This window comes from Arachis hypogaea, chromosome 10 (genome assembly GCF_003086295.3).
Source record: "Arachis hypogaea cultivar Tifrunner chromosome 10, arahy.Tifrunner.gnm2.J5K5, whole genome shotgun sequence".
NCBI classification, from domain to species: domain Eukaryota; kingdom Viridiplantae; phylum Streptophyta; class Magnoliopsida; order Fabales; family Fabaceae; genus Arachis; species Arachis hypogaea.
Window position 1 is genome coordinate 105,392,865 of NC_092045.1, and position 17,236 is coordinate 105,410,100.

The following is a 17,236-nucleotide window of genomic DNA, read 5'->3' on the forward strand; positions in this document are numbered from 1 at the left end:
AATAAAAATTTAGTACGTATAGTAGTATGAATGATTGATTATAACTAGGAGCCTTTGTAGAAAAAGGGGTAAACAAAAATCGTAACTCGAAAGCGCAACACTCCGATCGATAACGTAACGAACAAAAGATAAGCCAACGCGAGATTATATATATACAAAGGAGTGTCAAAAACAGGAATATCAAGACTCAAAATCCAGTTGCAAAGATAACCGGTCCGAGCATAGCAATATATACATATAAATAGAATAAGATACCCCAAGGAAACCCAAAGGGACACAAATACATAAAACCTATTCTCCAAAATCTCCTATAAGGGGGTCATCACAGTTTATATTATTTAATGGAGATAAAAGTATCTAAGCAAAACATATAAACTAAAACAGAGTCCCCAAGAACAAAGGATCTTCGCTAATCCAGAAGTCTCCAGCAGGCCTCAGCGAGAAACCTCACGTCCTGCATCTGAAAACCACAAAATCCACATGGGTGAGAACCAGAGGTCCCCAGCATGGTAACAGCTTCCACATATATAATACATAATAATAGAGGAAAGCCGAAGGCAATCCTAGAACTTCCTCCAGATAATTCAAAGCTTATAAACAAGCTAAACCATAAATGGTGACTGACTAAAGATTCTTCAGTCTAACTAACACTTCCCTTTCCAATTCCTTCAGACCTCCCAACCACCAGCAGGAGTATAATGTAGCAAACACAGTTATATCAAACAAGAGATATACAAATAGAAACAGATAAGGCATTTAGACAATTAGCAAGTAATATGCAGTCAAATAGGCAATCTCAAACAATTCATATACTATGCATATGATGAATGCCTGTCCCTAGTGGCTGATGATATCATCTGTCGGTTATAGAGCCAACCCGACAAGTCCTGGTAGCTAACCATTGGACTGTCCCTCTGTCGCGCATCCCCAACTCGAGTTATACTCATCATAAACTTGATCATAATCATGATCAATATCCATCACCCTCACTGGTGAATATTTACGGGGGCGAGCTCATTCGGGTCTTTCACAGTGCCCGGCCACACTTACGACATAGGGTCAAAAGAGCTTCGAGTCTCAACCTGGAGCACGTGGTGGCTAGCCACTGCTTCTTCCCAGGGAAACTCTCATCTCCAACAGTGGAAGTGCAACATTCACAATTCATTCAACAGCATATATGCATTTATACTTAGCCATAATCATGGCTCCACCGTAACACGGCAATAATCTAGCCATCCGGCTCACGGTTAAATCCATAACCAGCCAATTCATCAACAATTACGGCCCTTCGGTCCATGGCATAATAAGCACTTCCACCACCATCTTCCGCATCTCACATAATCATCTTTGATCCTCATTGATCATTCATTTTTCCCTTACTTCACTCGCAAGTTACCATATTCTCTAGCTTCTTTTCTCATTGCTAGGCATATCATAATGATTTAAGACATAAGTGGTGAGATCGGAGGCTTAGAAGTATGAGATTTGGCTTTTAAAACTCAAAAATCAACTTTGGGATGCAAACAGGGCCACGCGTACGCGCACTCCACGTGCACGCGTGGATGGCCACAAAACTCATCGACGCGTATGCGTCATGCACGCTAACGCGTGGATTGAAAAATAGCCAAGAGACGCGCACGCGTCAGCCACGCGTACGCGTGAGTGCTCTCGTGCCTCAGGCACTAACCTGGCACAATTCTGGCACAACTCTCTGAAAAATGGCTGGGCATTGGGTGCAGCACATCGGCGCGCCCGCACACACCACGCTCACGCGCGGATGGCTCTTTCTAAAAGAACGGCGCGTACGCGCCACGTGCGCCTACGCGCGGGGGTCATTCTGCTAAAATTTTTCTAAGTTAAAAGCTGCAGAAATTCATAGATTCAACCCCCAATCTTCCGACGGACATAACTTCCTCATTTTAAATTGTTTTTCACCCGTTCTTCGAACGGCATGGACATCTCGGATCCAATTTCATTTCTAAATATATTGGCACAAAACGAAGATTCGTAATCCAAGTTATGTCCCATCAAATTATGCCCAAAAAACCATGTTTTTCATACAAAACCACAAAGTGCCATTTTCAAAACAAGCCATTTTCAACTCTTTTCAAAATCAATCAAAACATCCCAATTTCATCCCTTTTCTTTGAAATCAATCAAAACATACCAAAATCAACATCAAGCCTCCTCAGCTCACACATTGACACATTATCTCAATTCATAAAATCACCATCCCATCATTTTAACCCACTTCACTTAAGTGGCTCAAACTCAAATACATTGACATATCATATACTCTTCCTCATGCCAATTTTCAACAACACCAATTTCAATTAACCATCATTGTACATAATCAATATCACACTCACCATCAACATAGTTTTACCCACAATTCAACCATAATCAATCATCAAGCATATATCACAACATGCATATTTCTCATACATCATACCATCAAGGCATCAATAATCATCATCACATATATGACCACATCATATATATTAACCATTCAACAACATCAATAATTCAATGCCTATCTTAGGGCCTCTAGTCTAAGTATTTCCTACCACATTACATATTAGATACGGAAAACCGAGACCATACCTTAGCCGATTTCCCAAGCTCGACCGAAGCACTTCCAAACCACTTTTCCTCAAGCTCTCAAGACCTCAACACTTTCAAGAACAGATTTTTCACCACCAAATCCCTTTTTAAGCTTTTCAATATCACCAATCAAGCTCTAATATTCACATATACACAACCTAAGCCACAACCATCATACCCATACACAACATCTCAATACCTAAACATCATAGAACAATAAATTACACTAGGGTTGAGAATCTTACCACACCCAAGGTCCAAAAAGACAAGATTAACCTTCTCCTTCAAAAGAGTTGGGTCCTATAACATCAAAGAGCCCAAAATCTCAACATTTTTGCTCATGAAACTCGAAATCAAAGCTGGAAATTCGAAGAACAAAACGTGACTTATCTTAATATTGATTGTATGGGTTTTGTAGAGCTCTCCTCGGTGAACGTGTGGCCGCAAACGGCGCGACAATCGGAGCTCTAGATCAAAAGTTATGGTGGTTTGAAAATCAAGGGAGGGATAGAACTTGAGAGAGTGTTCTTCCCCCCTCTCTTCAATTTTCAGCGTGTGAATGATAAGTGAGGAGAGAGAATGCTGAAAACTAGGGTTTTAGGGTTTAGTTATGTTGGGCCAAGGGCCCACTTTGGGTCCGGTTGGCCCGGTTTGGCCCGTTCAGTCCAATCTTGGTCTGAATTCTATAAAATTGGTACCAAAATTCTCGTCTCAATCTCCTCTATCACATTTAGCCATAAAAATCACATTTTGGACTTTCTAGAATAAATTCTCATTTATGGGTTAATTAGCCGTTAATTAACCGGGTTTTACAAAGAACTTTTTATGTTCAATAAAAGATAATCCTTATATCATATCTTATTACTCTTAATGACCTAAGCAATTGATTTAGTAAGCTTACTCCAAATTAAAATTCCACCACTACCAGCCAAATCAACATATAAATTTGTTCACTTTTTCTCAAGCATTAAGAATTCGAAAGAACTGAAAATAGACTCTAAGACTTACAGAGAATGTTCACCCTATCAATGTTTGATATCATTGTACTTTCTGAATTTTCGTTTTGTATGTGACTTCAATTTTTTCTGAAAATAAGATATGAATAATTGAACATTAGCTTTATAGGCATAATCAACTAAGAAAATAAATAGAAAATAAGAGGGAAGGCGTATGATTCCAATTTAGGGCAAATTTACCGTCGAATTTACAATGGATAAATCCAACGGTAACGCATTGAGCATGTCCAAAATGCAGCATTACATTAATTGAGCTTTACCGTCAGATTTACCAGCGGATAAATTCGCGGTAATTCTGACAGTAATGATCGCACCAATTTTTCTTTTTTTTCTTTAAATATTACCGTTGGAAAACTAAATCCGATGGTAACTGTTTTACCCGACGAATTTATTGCCAAATTTGCCGATAAACCCACAACTAACGTTTGACATTAAATTTGACGTTAAATCTAATGATATTCAGTATTTTTCTTATAGTGATATTAGCATTTAATTAGATTAGTATTAGAAAAATTTAAATTGTTACCTCAATTTATATATTAAGACAATTATGTTTAGTTATGGTACTTTAAAATTTTTTTTTTTAATATGAAGCTTTTTTTTGGTTTTTAAATTTATTTTTATTTTTATTGACTTTCAGTATAACTAAAAAAATAATCAATTTAAAAAATATGTTAATAATAAATAATATTTTTAGATTATTACTCAAACAAAAACTAAATCCTGTATAATACTATTAGTTGCACTAAAGAATTTTATTGATGTTGTATAAAATAGTTAATAGCTGGGTTAAAATTTATCAATAACTGCAAGGTTAAAAATCTTAATTTTTCAGTGCAGTATATTTAGTTGAGTTAAAATTTCACTAACATATAATTAATAAGATCATTAGAATAAAATTTAGTTGTCGAATAATATATATATATATATATATATATATATATATATATATATATATAAAAGGAAATAATATAAAAGATAAAATTAATAACTACAATTAATGACTATAATTGATATATATTAAAATAATTTATTATTAATTAAAAATGTATTTTTCCAGAGTGATTAATTTAGCATTAACATATATCAAATTAATGACTATAATTAAAATTTAGTTGTCCGTTGTGATTTATGAAGATTATTGTGATTAACGAAAGTTATCGTGATTTATAAAAATTACAGGTACAATAATATTAATAATAAAAAATAAAAATATTGAATGAATTATATATATATAAAGAAATAATCATAATCATAAAATAATTAATATACGTGACTCAAATATATTTATGTACAATTAATATATATACGTATACGTAAATAAAAAATATTTAGAATTATTTAAACAAAATAATATATCATGAAAATATGGAAATTATTAATTAAATAATTAATATATACTATATATAAATAAGAAAATTATTAATTAAAAAAATTATAGTAAATTTTTTATTTTATAAATCAATCTCATATAATTAGAATAATTTATTCTAAAAATAGATAATCAAATTAATTTGACATTAATTAAATATTTCTATTCTTAATTTAAAGTAGATCAATTCTACACTATATATATATACCCCTTAGTATATTACGTGATTATAAACTTTTATATTTAAGTTATATTTTTCTTAACAATTGTTATAGCTATTAAGTTATATTCTATTCTCGAGTTTAGTATATTATTAAAGGTAGTTTTTCTAATTTTTTTTATTTATATTCTTTTGTCTTTTTATTTTATATTAATATCTTTGCAGGTATGATCTTATTAAGACTTGTTACTTAAATTTATATGTTATGACGATTATTTTTAGTTATGTTATTTTTAAATTTTTTTTAATATGAAGCTTTTTTTTGTTTTTAAATTTATTTTTATTTTAATGAACTTTCAGTATAACTAAAAAAATAATTAAGTTGAAAAATATGTTAATAATAAATAATAATTTAAAATTATTACTCAAACAAAAATTAAATCCTGTATAATACTATTAGTTGCACTAAAAAATTCTATTGACATTGTAGAAAATAGTTAATAGTTGTGTTAAAATTTATCAATAACTGTAAGGTTAAAAATTTTAGTTGTCCAATGCCATATATTTAGTTGAGTTAAAATTTCACTAACATATAATTAATAGGATCATTGGGTTAAAATTTAGTTGTTGAATAATATATATTTAGATATATATAAGAAAATAATTATGGGGTATAAAAAATTAATTTAATAACTACAATTAATAATTATAACTAATATATATCAAATTTATGTGGCATTATTGAAAAATTTATTTGTTTAGTGTGATTAATTTAGCATTAACATATATCAAATTAATGAATATAATTAAAATTTAGTTGTCGAGTGCGATTTATAAAGATTATCGTGACTAACGAAAATGATCGTAATTTATGAAAATTATAGGTACAATAATATTAATATTAATAATAAAAAATAAAAAATATTGACTGAATCATATATATATATATATATATATATATATATATATATATATATATATATATATATATATATATATATAAGATAATAATCATAATAAAAAAATAATTAATATATGTAACTTAATTATATTTACGTACAATTAATATATACGTATATATAAATAAAAAATATTTAAAATTATTTGAACAAAGTAATATATCAGGAGAATATAAAAATTATTAATTAAATAATCAATATATACGTATATATGAATAAGGAAATTATTAATTAAAAAATTTATAGTAAAATATTTAATTTTACAAATTAATCACATATAATTAGAACAATTTGTTCTGAAAATAGATAATCAAATTAATTTAGCAGTAATTGAATATTTCTATTCTTAATTTAAAGTAGATTAATTCTATACTATATATATGTCTGCTTAGTGTAATAGGTGATTATAAATTTTTATATTTAAGTTATATTTTTCGTAACAATTATTATGGCTATTAAGTTATATTCTAATATTGAGTTTAATATATTATTAAATGTAGTTTTTTTAAGTTTTTATTCATATTCTTCTGTCTTTTTATTTTATATTAATTTTTTTACAGATATGATTTTATTAAGAATCTCAAGTCTGGACATAAAATTTAAAAACTTAAAGTTAGGATATTTCAATAAAAGAATAGAAAAACTTAAAGTTTTAATCGTTTACAAAAAAATTTGTAAGCACATTTTTTCATAAAAATTAAGACCGTTGATTTATTGTATATAACACATTTTTTTTAATTAACCCAATTATTTTGTGAATTCCTATGTTATATACTTTTGTTTAGTATTTGTACTAATAAAAAATAATAATTTGAGATTAATTTAAAATTAAATATATTGAACATATTTTTTCATTAAAATTATTTTAAATATAAATAAAAATAAAAAAGTATATATTATAAGGGCATATTTTAAGATTTTCATTAAGAAAAATTGATTAAAAAATTTTACAATTTTAATATATTTATTATTCATTTATTAAAATAAAAAATTAAAATTTTATACTAATAATAACTTTAACATATATCCACAGAATACAAATTGGATTTACCTTATAATATTATCAAACCATCCTGCCCTCTTGCCGCCTCCCTCGAAAAAAAAAAGGGTTAACTACCAAAAACGCTCCCGAATTATTCAAACGCTGACAAAAATGCACCCAAATTTTACTATCGATAAAAATACCTTTAAATAATTTAAAAATACAACAAAAATACCCAACAGTAAATATATATTTTTAAAAAATACCTTAGAGATTGAATTTTGACTCAATTTTTTGCAAGCATGATTAGTATGAGATATTATTATTCTTAAAATTTGGTAATTTTTTGCTGAATATATATTTTTTTGTGAGTTTTTAAAAGTATTATTGGTTATTAACAAAAAAATTACAAAAAAATTATATACTTAACAAAAAATCACTAAATTTTAAAGATAATAATATCTTATTTTTCTAATCATGCTTCCAAAAAATCGCATCAAAATTCAATCTCTAATGTATTTTTTGAGAAATACATATTTAATGTTAGATAATCTTGCAAAAAAACTAACATTAAATATGTATTTCTCAAAAAATACATTAAAAATTGAATTTTGATGCTATTTTTTGCAAGCATGATTAGAAAAATGAGATATTATTATTCTTAAAATTTGGTGATTTTTTGTTAAGTATATATTTTTTTGTGATTTTTTAAAAGTATTATTAGTTGTTAACAAAAAAATTATAAAAAAATAATATACTTAATGAAAAATCACCAAATTTTAAGAATAATAATATCTCAATTTTATAATTATTCTTGCAAAAAATTGCATCAAAATTCAATCTCTAAGGTATTTTTTGAAAATATATATTTACTGTTGGGTATTTTTGTTGTGTTTTTAAATTATTTAAAGGTATTTTTGTCGATAGTAAAATCCGGATGTATTTTTGTCAGCGTTTGAATAATTCGGGAGCGTTTTTGGTGGTTAACCAAAAAAAAAAACTCTAACTATTTAAGTAAACTAATAAAAACCACAAAAAAAGTAATGAATTAGAAAAAAAATTATAATTTTATTCTGGTCAACATTAATTAAATGATTGACCATTCTCTCCATTAATTAATATTTAAATTTAAATTTGACCAAAAAATATTTACCCATTATATATGATAAAGTCTAAATCATTATTAATAGAATTTTTTTTATCACTTTATTTTTATGCATACGTATCAGCAAAATTTAAATCAAGAGAAATCTAAAGAATAAATATGTTAAATTAAACTTATGTAGGGTCAATAACTCAAAATTTTATATTAAAAAAATACAAAAGCACATTTAATTTTTGCTAACATGATAATTAATTATCCTAAGGATATAGTTGATCATTGACAACTAAATTTTACATAATATAAAAAAATATGGGATTTTCTTTATGCTTCTAGAATGAAATTAAAGTAGTACTCTTTTTTTTTTCCAGAATTAACTACTTGTTTTATTTTTAGAGTAGTTTATGTATATTTCTAAAAAAAAATAAAAATAAGCAGTTTTGGAAAAGCACATTCTGACTAGCTTTGAACAGAAGCAATTGAAGAAACAAAAAATTTGCAAAACAATATTATGATTATAAATGGGTTTATGTCCTATATTTATAGAAAGCCAAATATATTTATTTAAAAAAACATGACAATCTAATCACTATACAAATGTTGCATATATATTACATAATATTATTAAAATAAAATATTTTTAATTAAAATATTATTAGAAGATGACATGCATGTATTCTTTATTAATTTTTCAAAAATACCTTGTTATGTAAAATAGTTTTTTTTACTTACGAACGTAATTTTAATTTTATTAAAAAAGTACTTGTATATTTGTTATGTTCAAACAACTTAACTATTTTTTATTTTATTAAAAAATATTTTTGTAAATATATCTAAATACAATTTTTTTCCTTCCATTTCTGCTTATTAAAAAGTACTTCTTTTAACTGCACAAACAAACACAAACATTATTAGGAAAAAAATGATCAAAGTGGAAAATAATTTAGGGAAAATATTATATTTCAGTATTAATTAAAAAATGATTAATTTTAAAGAGAAATAATTTACTTAAAATATGAATAATGAAAAAACACTCAATTTTAGTAGTTGCTAAACTATGAATAGAATATAATTAAAAAATCCAAAATTAAATATTTTATATACATATTATAATTTGTTGTTATTAAATTTTGGCATTCATCCAACTCTATAAATACGCATGAGAAGTCCTTAATGGAAGCTATCGAAAGAAAAAATATTTTAATTTGTTTGTGACTCCAACCTTGACTGTATTTTTTAATTCAAAAAAACTTAAAACATGGTGGAGATTACAACCAAGATAGTATTTGTTATGGTCTTTCTCGCTTTGGTAGCCACTAACGGTATTTTGTTTTTCATCTTATATGTATTTTTTTTATTCTAAACAATTTTATTAATTACTTTCTTTTAATCTCCAAATCCAAATTGAGGCCACAGAAAAAGAATCTAGCTAGTATGGCATTACAAAGATAACATTAAAGATTGTGTTCAGATTATCTTTATTATTTTTTTGATGTCTGAGTCTTTTTATGTTTGTCATTCTATTTTATTGTGTTGAACTTATTTATTCAAAAAAAAATATAGCATTACATCTTTAAACAAACTCGATTTTGGTTGATATAAGATGTTTGTATTTTCTTTTTTTTTTTCCTCTCTAAAACAATAAAAAAACATTTTTACTTAAATTAAGAATGTGGATTTTTTTACAAAATATGTAAGAGATTTTTAATGAAATGTTTTTTTAAAACACTGTTTTTTAAGAATAAAATTCTTTTTCTAATAAAAAATATTCAAAAAAAGAAAAGAAAAATTTTTTAAAAGTCAATTCAGACATATTTATGCTTTTTCTTTTTTTCTCTGTGTTTTGTAAATTTTTTATGATGTTCTAAATATATTATGTATGACTCTTTTCCCCTTTTTTATTTTTTTGTAGGGTTTGGTCTTCAAAAAACACCAACAAACATGGAGCCTCAAAAACATTGGATTGGTGGTTGCAATTGGCCTGGTGGTTGCAATTATTTTGCAAAAACTTGTGCTCCATTTATTCCTGTGTGTGTGGATGGTGTTTGTAGATGTAAAAGGACAGGCAATAATATTGAAAAAACAAAACAAGAACGCCATAATCGCATAGATGGTGAAAAACAAAATTAATAGGTACATATACCATTATAAATAATGTAATATTAGTCAGCATATATTAGATGAGTATGTGTGGCTTATGTGATTTATGGATGATATAAAATAAAATATTTCAATAATAAAAATATTGAAATTTAATAATTTATTGTTACTCATGGATGTAAAATTTGTGATGTCTTATATAGTTATTATATTACCATGGAATTATTAAGTAAAGAAATAAGTTTACAAGTAGTAATTTTAAATTTTTTTTTAATACTGATGCCACAGCCATCCGTAAGTAATAATAAAAATAAAATCATCCATAAACAGGGGCGGAGCTAGGTACAAGGAAAGGGGGGCAATGGCCCCCCTAATTTTAATTTTTTACATGTAAATTATATGTAAATTTCAGTTTAGCCCCCCCTTAAAATTTTATTTTAGTCTTATTTTATTGTGTAAATATTTTTTGCCCCCCTCTAATATTTCTTCTAGCTCCGCCCCTGTCCATAAAACTGTTTTATCGGTAAAATAGGTTCTAAAATTATCAACAGTAAAATAATCGATGGATATTTTTTTATGTTCGTTCTCGTCATGAGTAATGACAAATTTTGCAGTAGTGGTAAAATGAGTTAAATTTTAAAATAATAATAAAACTATTATTATTATTATTATTATTATTATTATTATTATTATTATTTACTTGCTATTGTTATTGAGGATCACTCTTTTTATGCAGTAAAAATAGAGTCTGTAATATAAAGATAGTTAGAATTACTGTTATGAATAATAAATTCTGTTAAACTTGTTTGGTATCTGCCTTACCTCTTATTTTGGAGAATTAGTTGAGATTTGTAATTGATTTTCTCAAAGTATTGAGTGTATTTAAAACTAATAGTTAATTAGTTTCTCTAATCAAGAAGAGTTTTTTTTTTTCATTGTACACGTTACAATTTTTCGTTCTCTATTCTTCTTTCTCTCTTCTTTCAAGCAATCTGTTTTGAGTTTCTATATGGTATCAAGAGCTTCCGGATTCTTCAATCATGACAGATGCATCTGTTAACTCCAATCCTGCGAATTCAAATCTCTCCAATTCTACAAATTCAAACCCTATCAACAATGTTATTGCAAACAATTTTTCTTTCTCACCACATCTACTAAATTTGAGACCTTTCAACCCCATTAGTGACAAGTTTGGAGAAAAGAATCACAAGACTTGGGAGCAGTAGGCATTAGCAGCTATTAGACGTCAGAAATTAAAGGATCACCTGTTTTTAGATCGTGTTCCAGAATTAGCAAAATTTTCTTGAATTTGTTACTTATCAACAGTGGCTCCAAGATGATTATAATCTTCAATCCCGGTTGCTTGCTTCTATTGATCCTATGTTCAAGAACAAAATAGTTGGCTACACACTTAGTCATCAAATTTAGACAAAGATTGAAGAGTACTTTGCTGAATCAACAAGATTTTGAGTGAAGTAGCTAAAGGCTCAACTTAAGACCATCAAGAAACAAGGTCAAAGTCCCACTGATTACGTTTTCCAAATAAAAAATATTATTGATTCATTAGCTGTTCTAGTCCTTTAACCACAGAAGAACACAAAGAAGATCTTCTTGAAGTACTGAGTGAAGAATATCAAATGATTCTCACTACAGTCAAAACAAAATCAGAATTATACAGTCTATGTGAAGTTAAAACCATCATCATGTCTTATGATGATATGCTGGACAAGTTTCACAGATCTACAAACTCTATGGTACAAGCTAATTTCACCCAATCATATTTTCCGTCAATTCCTAATACTGGCAGAGATTTTGAAGGTTGAAGAGATCGTGGTAGTAGATCACAAAGAGGTGGCCGATCCTTTTATTCTTCACCACGGCCACAATGCCAAATTTGTGGTCGCTTTGGCCATATTGCTTGGCATTGTTGCAATCGTTTTGATTAAAACATCTTCCACCATCACAAACCTTCCAAGCAAATCAACCTGGACAATTTTCAAATGATGTAAATACTAATTCTTTTACAACTAATCAGAATTTAGCCACCACACCACCACTATCTCTCCATCATTCCATAATCTTATAACATACGTAGCAGGCCCAGGAACTATTTCAGATCCTTTTTGGTATCCAGACACAGAGGCTTTCAATCACATTACACAAGACTCATCAAATTTCATTTCCTCTTCAGATTACATTGGTCCTGACAAAATACAAATTGGTAATGGTGCAGGTTTGCATATATCTAAAGTTGGAAGTTCTTATCTATATGCTTATGACTCAAATAGATTTTTTCAATTACAAACATTAATATACTCACCTGAAATCACTAAAAATTTAATTAGCATTTTTAAATTTACTAAAGATAACAATGTGTATTTTCAATTTTATGTTCATGTGTATTTTGTTAAATGTCAGTGGACTAATAAGGTGCTGTTACAAGGGTATAGAAAATGAGGAATCTACAAATTCTATAATGTTGCTGCACCTAACACATTTTTTATTTTACCAAAATCATGTGTCTTTATTGCTTCTAAGATTTTTTTTAGACTTGTGGCATAAAAGAATGGGCTATACGGCCATGAAAATTGTAATTTCTGCTCTTTCAAATTGTAATCCTGACTTGGTTCAGAATAAAAAAAAGTTAAATTTAGAAGTGTATGAAAATTGCATGAATGCTAAAATTCATAAATTGCCCTTTACTTCATCCCTTTACTTCATCCCCTTACTGATGTTTGGGGCCAAGCACCCGTGATTTCTCACTTGGGTTTTAGATATTATGTAACGTTTATTGATGCTTTTTCTAGGTACACATATTTGTTTCTTCTTGTCACTAAATCTCAAGTATTTTAGGTTTTTAAACTCTTTAAACAGCAAATAGAGAATCTCGCAGGACATAAAATCAAAATTTTCAGTTTGATAATGGAGGTGAGTACACCTCAAACCAGTTCACTCAATTCATGATTGAATAAGGTATTATTCAAAGATTTAGTTGTCCATACACTCCTGAACAAAATGACAAGGCTAAAAGAAAACATAGGCATCTCATTGAGATGAGCATTGCTATGTTATCTACAGCCTCTATGCCATTAACATATTGGGATGAAGCTGTGCTAACAGTCACCCATATCATTAATCGCATTCCCACCCCAATTTTAGATAATAAATCTCTATATAAAATACTATTCAAATTCAAACCTGACTAAGAACAATTTAGAGCCTTTGGTAGTATTTGCTACCCTCTTCTTAGATCTTATAGCAAAATAAAACTTGATTTTTGATCTTATAGATGTATTTTTATTGGATATGCTCCAAATTCAAAAGGCTATAAGTGCCTTTCTCCTTGTGAAAAAATTTACATCACAAGATATATTCAATTTGATGAAATATCCTTTTCTTACAAAGACTTATTTTTTATACATTCATTTCCTTCTTCTTCTACACCGGATACTTCTATATCTAGTATAGGTTCTGTTATACCCTCCACTATTTCTAATCACTATTATACTCACATTACCAATACTACTTCTCCCTCTACTGATCTTAACCTTAACAAGTTCAACACAATACATGTTAGCAGCAGTAATTAACCTGACACCAATAATTCTTCATCCAACACTACTTCTATTAGTGCTGTCTCTAATACTGATATTGTTAATCCTAGTAATCTTCAATCTAATATACCAAATACCACTCCTATCTCAGGAACACAGATAAGCCTCCCTCCCATTGATCCTAATAGCAATCCAAATCAACTTCATAAATTCTCTCATGACAATACCTTTCCACCTCTAACTGATAATCGTCATCCTATGTTTACAATGTCTAAAATTGAAAATTCTGAACCAAAAACCTATATCACTAAGACACTTTCTGACGCCTTTATAAAACAGCCACCTAAGAATTTCTCTACTGCATTAGCCATTTCACATTGGAAGAATTCTATGCAATAACCTAACACATTAGTCATAGTGAGTTCAACAGTCTAGTCTGTTTAGTCACCATTGAAAGAAATAACCTAACCTAATAGATAAATTAAATGTTAAATTATTTTGTTGATCTCTATAGTTATACCAAATTTATAATTAAATCTCTATATTATTTTTCTTTTAATTGGGTCCTTACATTAATTTTAGTTTTATAATTAGGTCCTTATTACTAGTATAAAAAATATTAGAGCTAACAGAATATTTTTGCGTAAAGTAAATATATCTATAATTAAAAATCTAATTAGATATCTCACCACATATTTTTTGTGAGGAATATTCTGTTGCTTTTAACATTTTTGACACAGAAATGACCTAATTATAAAATTAAAAATAATACGGAAATTCAGTTTAAAAGAAAAAAAAATATACGTGTTTGAAAACTTGTAATGATATAGAATTAAATTTCAATATTTGGAATGAATTAGTAAAACTACATAATTGAATTGAATTCTAGTATTTAGAATGTTTACCAAATAAATTAAAATTTTATAGTTGACAACTTTATCCTTTATTAACATAACATTATATTAAAATAATAAATATACTTATTCATTAAATTATATAAAAGAATTAAAAAAATTGTATTTTTCAACTAAAATTTTTTTATATCTTTTAAAAAAACAAAAATTGACTTTGATTAAGTTAACCTCTTCAACAAAAAAACAGATAGCAAAACAACTATAAATACAAATTCTAGTTGTTTTGCAAGTCCATTAAATTGAAAACATCATTAGAACTATACTTTAATATAATTACCAATTTTAAGAGTCTTAGATTATTTTCGAATTATCACTTGAGCATGAATATTCAGAATTTATACTGTCATCCCAAATTCTACAATTGATTCTATATATAAATTGATCTATAAAAATCAACACGTATATAAAATAGAAAAATAGATATTGTCTTTATTTTAAATTTTTTTTTATTTTTATTCTTCTCAAACAGGTTAAAGAAGAATAGGTTCACATATTTGACCAATAGTTGTAAAAAAAAATTCTCTACCAAAACTAGACTATACTAAATAATAGACTAAGTTTATTGTTTGCTACGGTACAAGTAATTGAATAAATATATTCAACTTCTAACTAAAATTTAGAAAAGCACGCATACAAAATTAACATTCAGATTCACAAAGTATATATAATTGTGTTCTTGCATATATAGCATTGTCAGCACTGAAAATGACAATGTAAGATTTTTTCTTTTGATATCTTGTATTATTCATATAGTTTTTTGGAAAAAAAATTTCACAGGAATTTGAGTATTTGCCACTTGGGATTTTCTTATTTGAATATATGTATTTTTTAATTTGTTAATGATATTCGTGGCTCTTATGCAATAAAAACAGAATTGAATAATAAAAAAAATATAAACCCAAAATAATGAGAGTTATTCTTAAAATAAGATTGAATAATGATATTCTGACTTTGTGTGATTTTAGAAATGTTCTAAATTGAATATTTTTATTTTTATCATGACCGCCCATCATACCTCACCAAAAAAATGAATTTTTAAAACTTGAAAAGAGGATACTATCAACAACAACGAAGAGAAGTAGAGACGAAGAAAAATATATGACGAAGATGAAGATTTGAAGGTTAAGATTTTATAAGTGTGAATGGATTAATTTGGGTGTTTTAGCCAAATTTTAAACACAATTTGAATTAAAATTATTGTGTGTTTACATCAGCATGCATCAAATTACCAACTTAAAACTTAGCTATTCACATCTGAGACGTTTTAACGTCTAGTAACTTTTGGACTAACGGATATTTATGTTTTTGTTAGTAGAGAATATATTTGGTTATTTTAAAAAGTGATAGACTTATTTTATGCGAATTGAAAATTACAGGGACTATTTTAGGTATTACCTCATAATTTTAATATATACACGTAATTTGATTAATGTAACACCCTAACTTCTAGCACCTCATGATCGTACCAAAAGTAAGGCGTTACTAACCTAATTCTTTTTATTATCTATTTAATATTGAGCCTTTACGCATAAATCTATCGATGGTTTTACTAAAACTATAACTTTTTCAACAAGTACAAACAACACATATTCACATACTTAATATTAATAATACGTTGTAGTGTTATATACAAAAGAAATTACAGAACCTATCCCTCTGAATAAAACTCTAACTAACAAGGCGAGGAAAAAAATAAATTCTAACAACTCAACTCGTAAACATATTCCTCTGTGCTCCTGCAGTTTCGCAATAAGCCTTTGCACCTGTAGCTGAAAGGAGTGGAGATAGGGGGTAAGAACTGGGGAGTTCTTAGTAGGGTTGGAGTTAGGAGTTAAGTTCGTTTCATTATGTTCTCAGTCAATAACAACAGTCAACAAAGTATAATCAAACTCAGCAATTACAAAACACAGAATTCAATCACAAGCACACACAATCATAGAAAACACAATCACAAACAAATATGTGCAAACAAGTATGATGCATGTCTAGTCCTATACAGGCCATGAGCTCATGTGTCGGTTTGTTGCCCGATTCCCGACACTGGTCCTGAGATAAGCGTTTTGTACCGCCGTCTTTATCTCAGCCAACGTCCCCTCTATGAGCGTTACGCAACGCCGTCCTCGTGGGGGAAACCTTCCTTTCGATCTCCAGTAAGCGTTACATATCGCCATCCTCACTGAGTCGTCCTTATAGTATCAAGTGAGCGTTACGTATCGCCATCCCCACTAGACACTTGGCACTAAGGTCCAAACAGCACTCAATTTCTTTTCAATCTTTGCTCTCTACTCTACTGTGGTAGATTTCTTTAATTAATATATTCATTTCTCTTATATTCTCTGCTCTCATGTGGCAGAGATTCTTTAGTTTCTTTTATTCTTTTAATTCTTTTGTTCTCGGTTATTTATTGAATTATATTTTTACTTAACTCAGCAACCTTTATCTGAGTTTGGTTTCCAGTGTCATAACTTCTGTA

At 28.0% G+C, this 17,236-nt stretch overlaps 1 long non-coding RNA gene across 1 annotated transcript; it reads left to right on the plus strand.

The window, feature by feature from the left end:
• The first annotated feature begins 9,384 nt into the window (after positions 1-9,384).
• On the plus strand, positions 9,385-10,454 carry LOC114924588 (uncharacterized). The gene is made up of 2 exons (XR_003811935.2): positions 9,385-9,517; positions 10,108-10,454. It is a non-coding gene; the product is annotated as an uncharacterized lncRNA (long non-coding RNA).
• Positions 10,455-17,236: the final 6,782 nt, after the last annotated feature.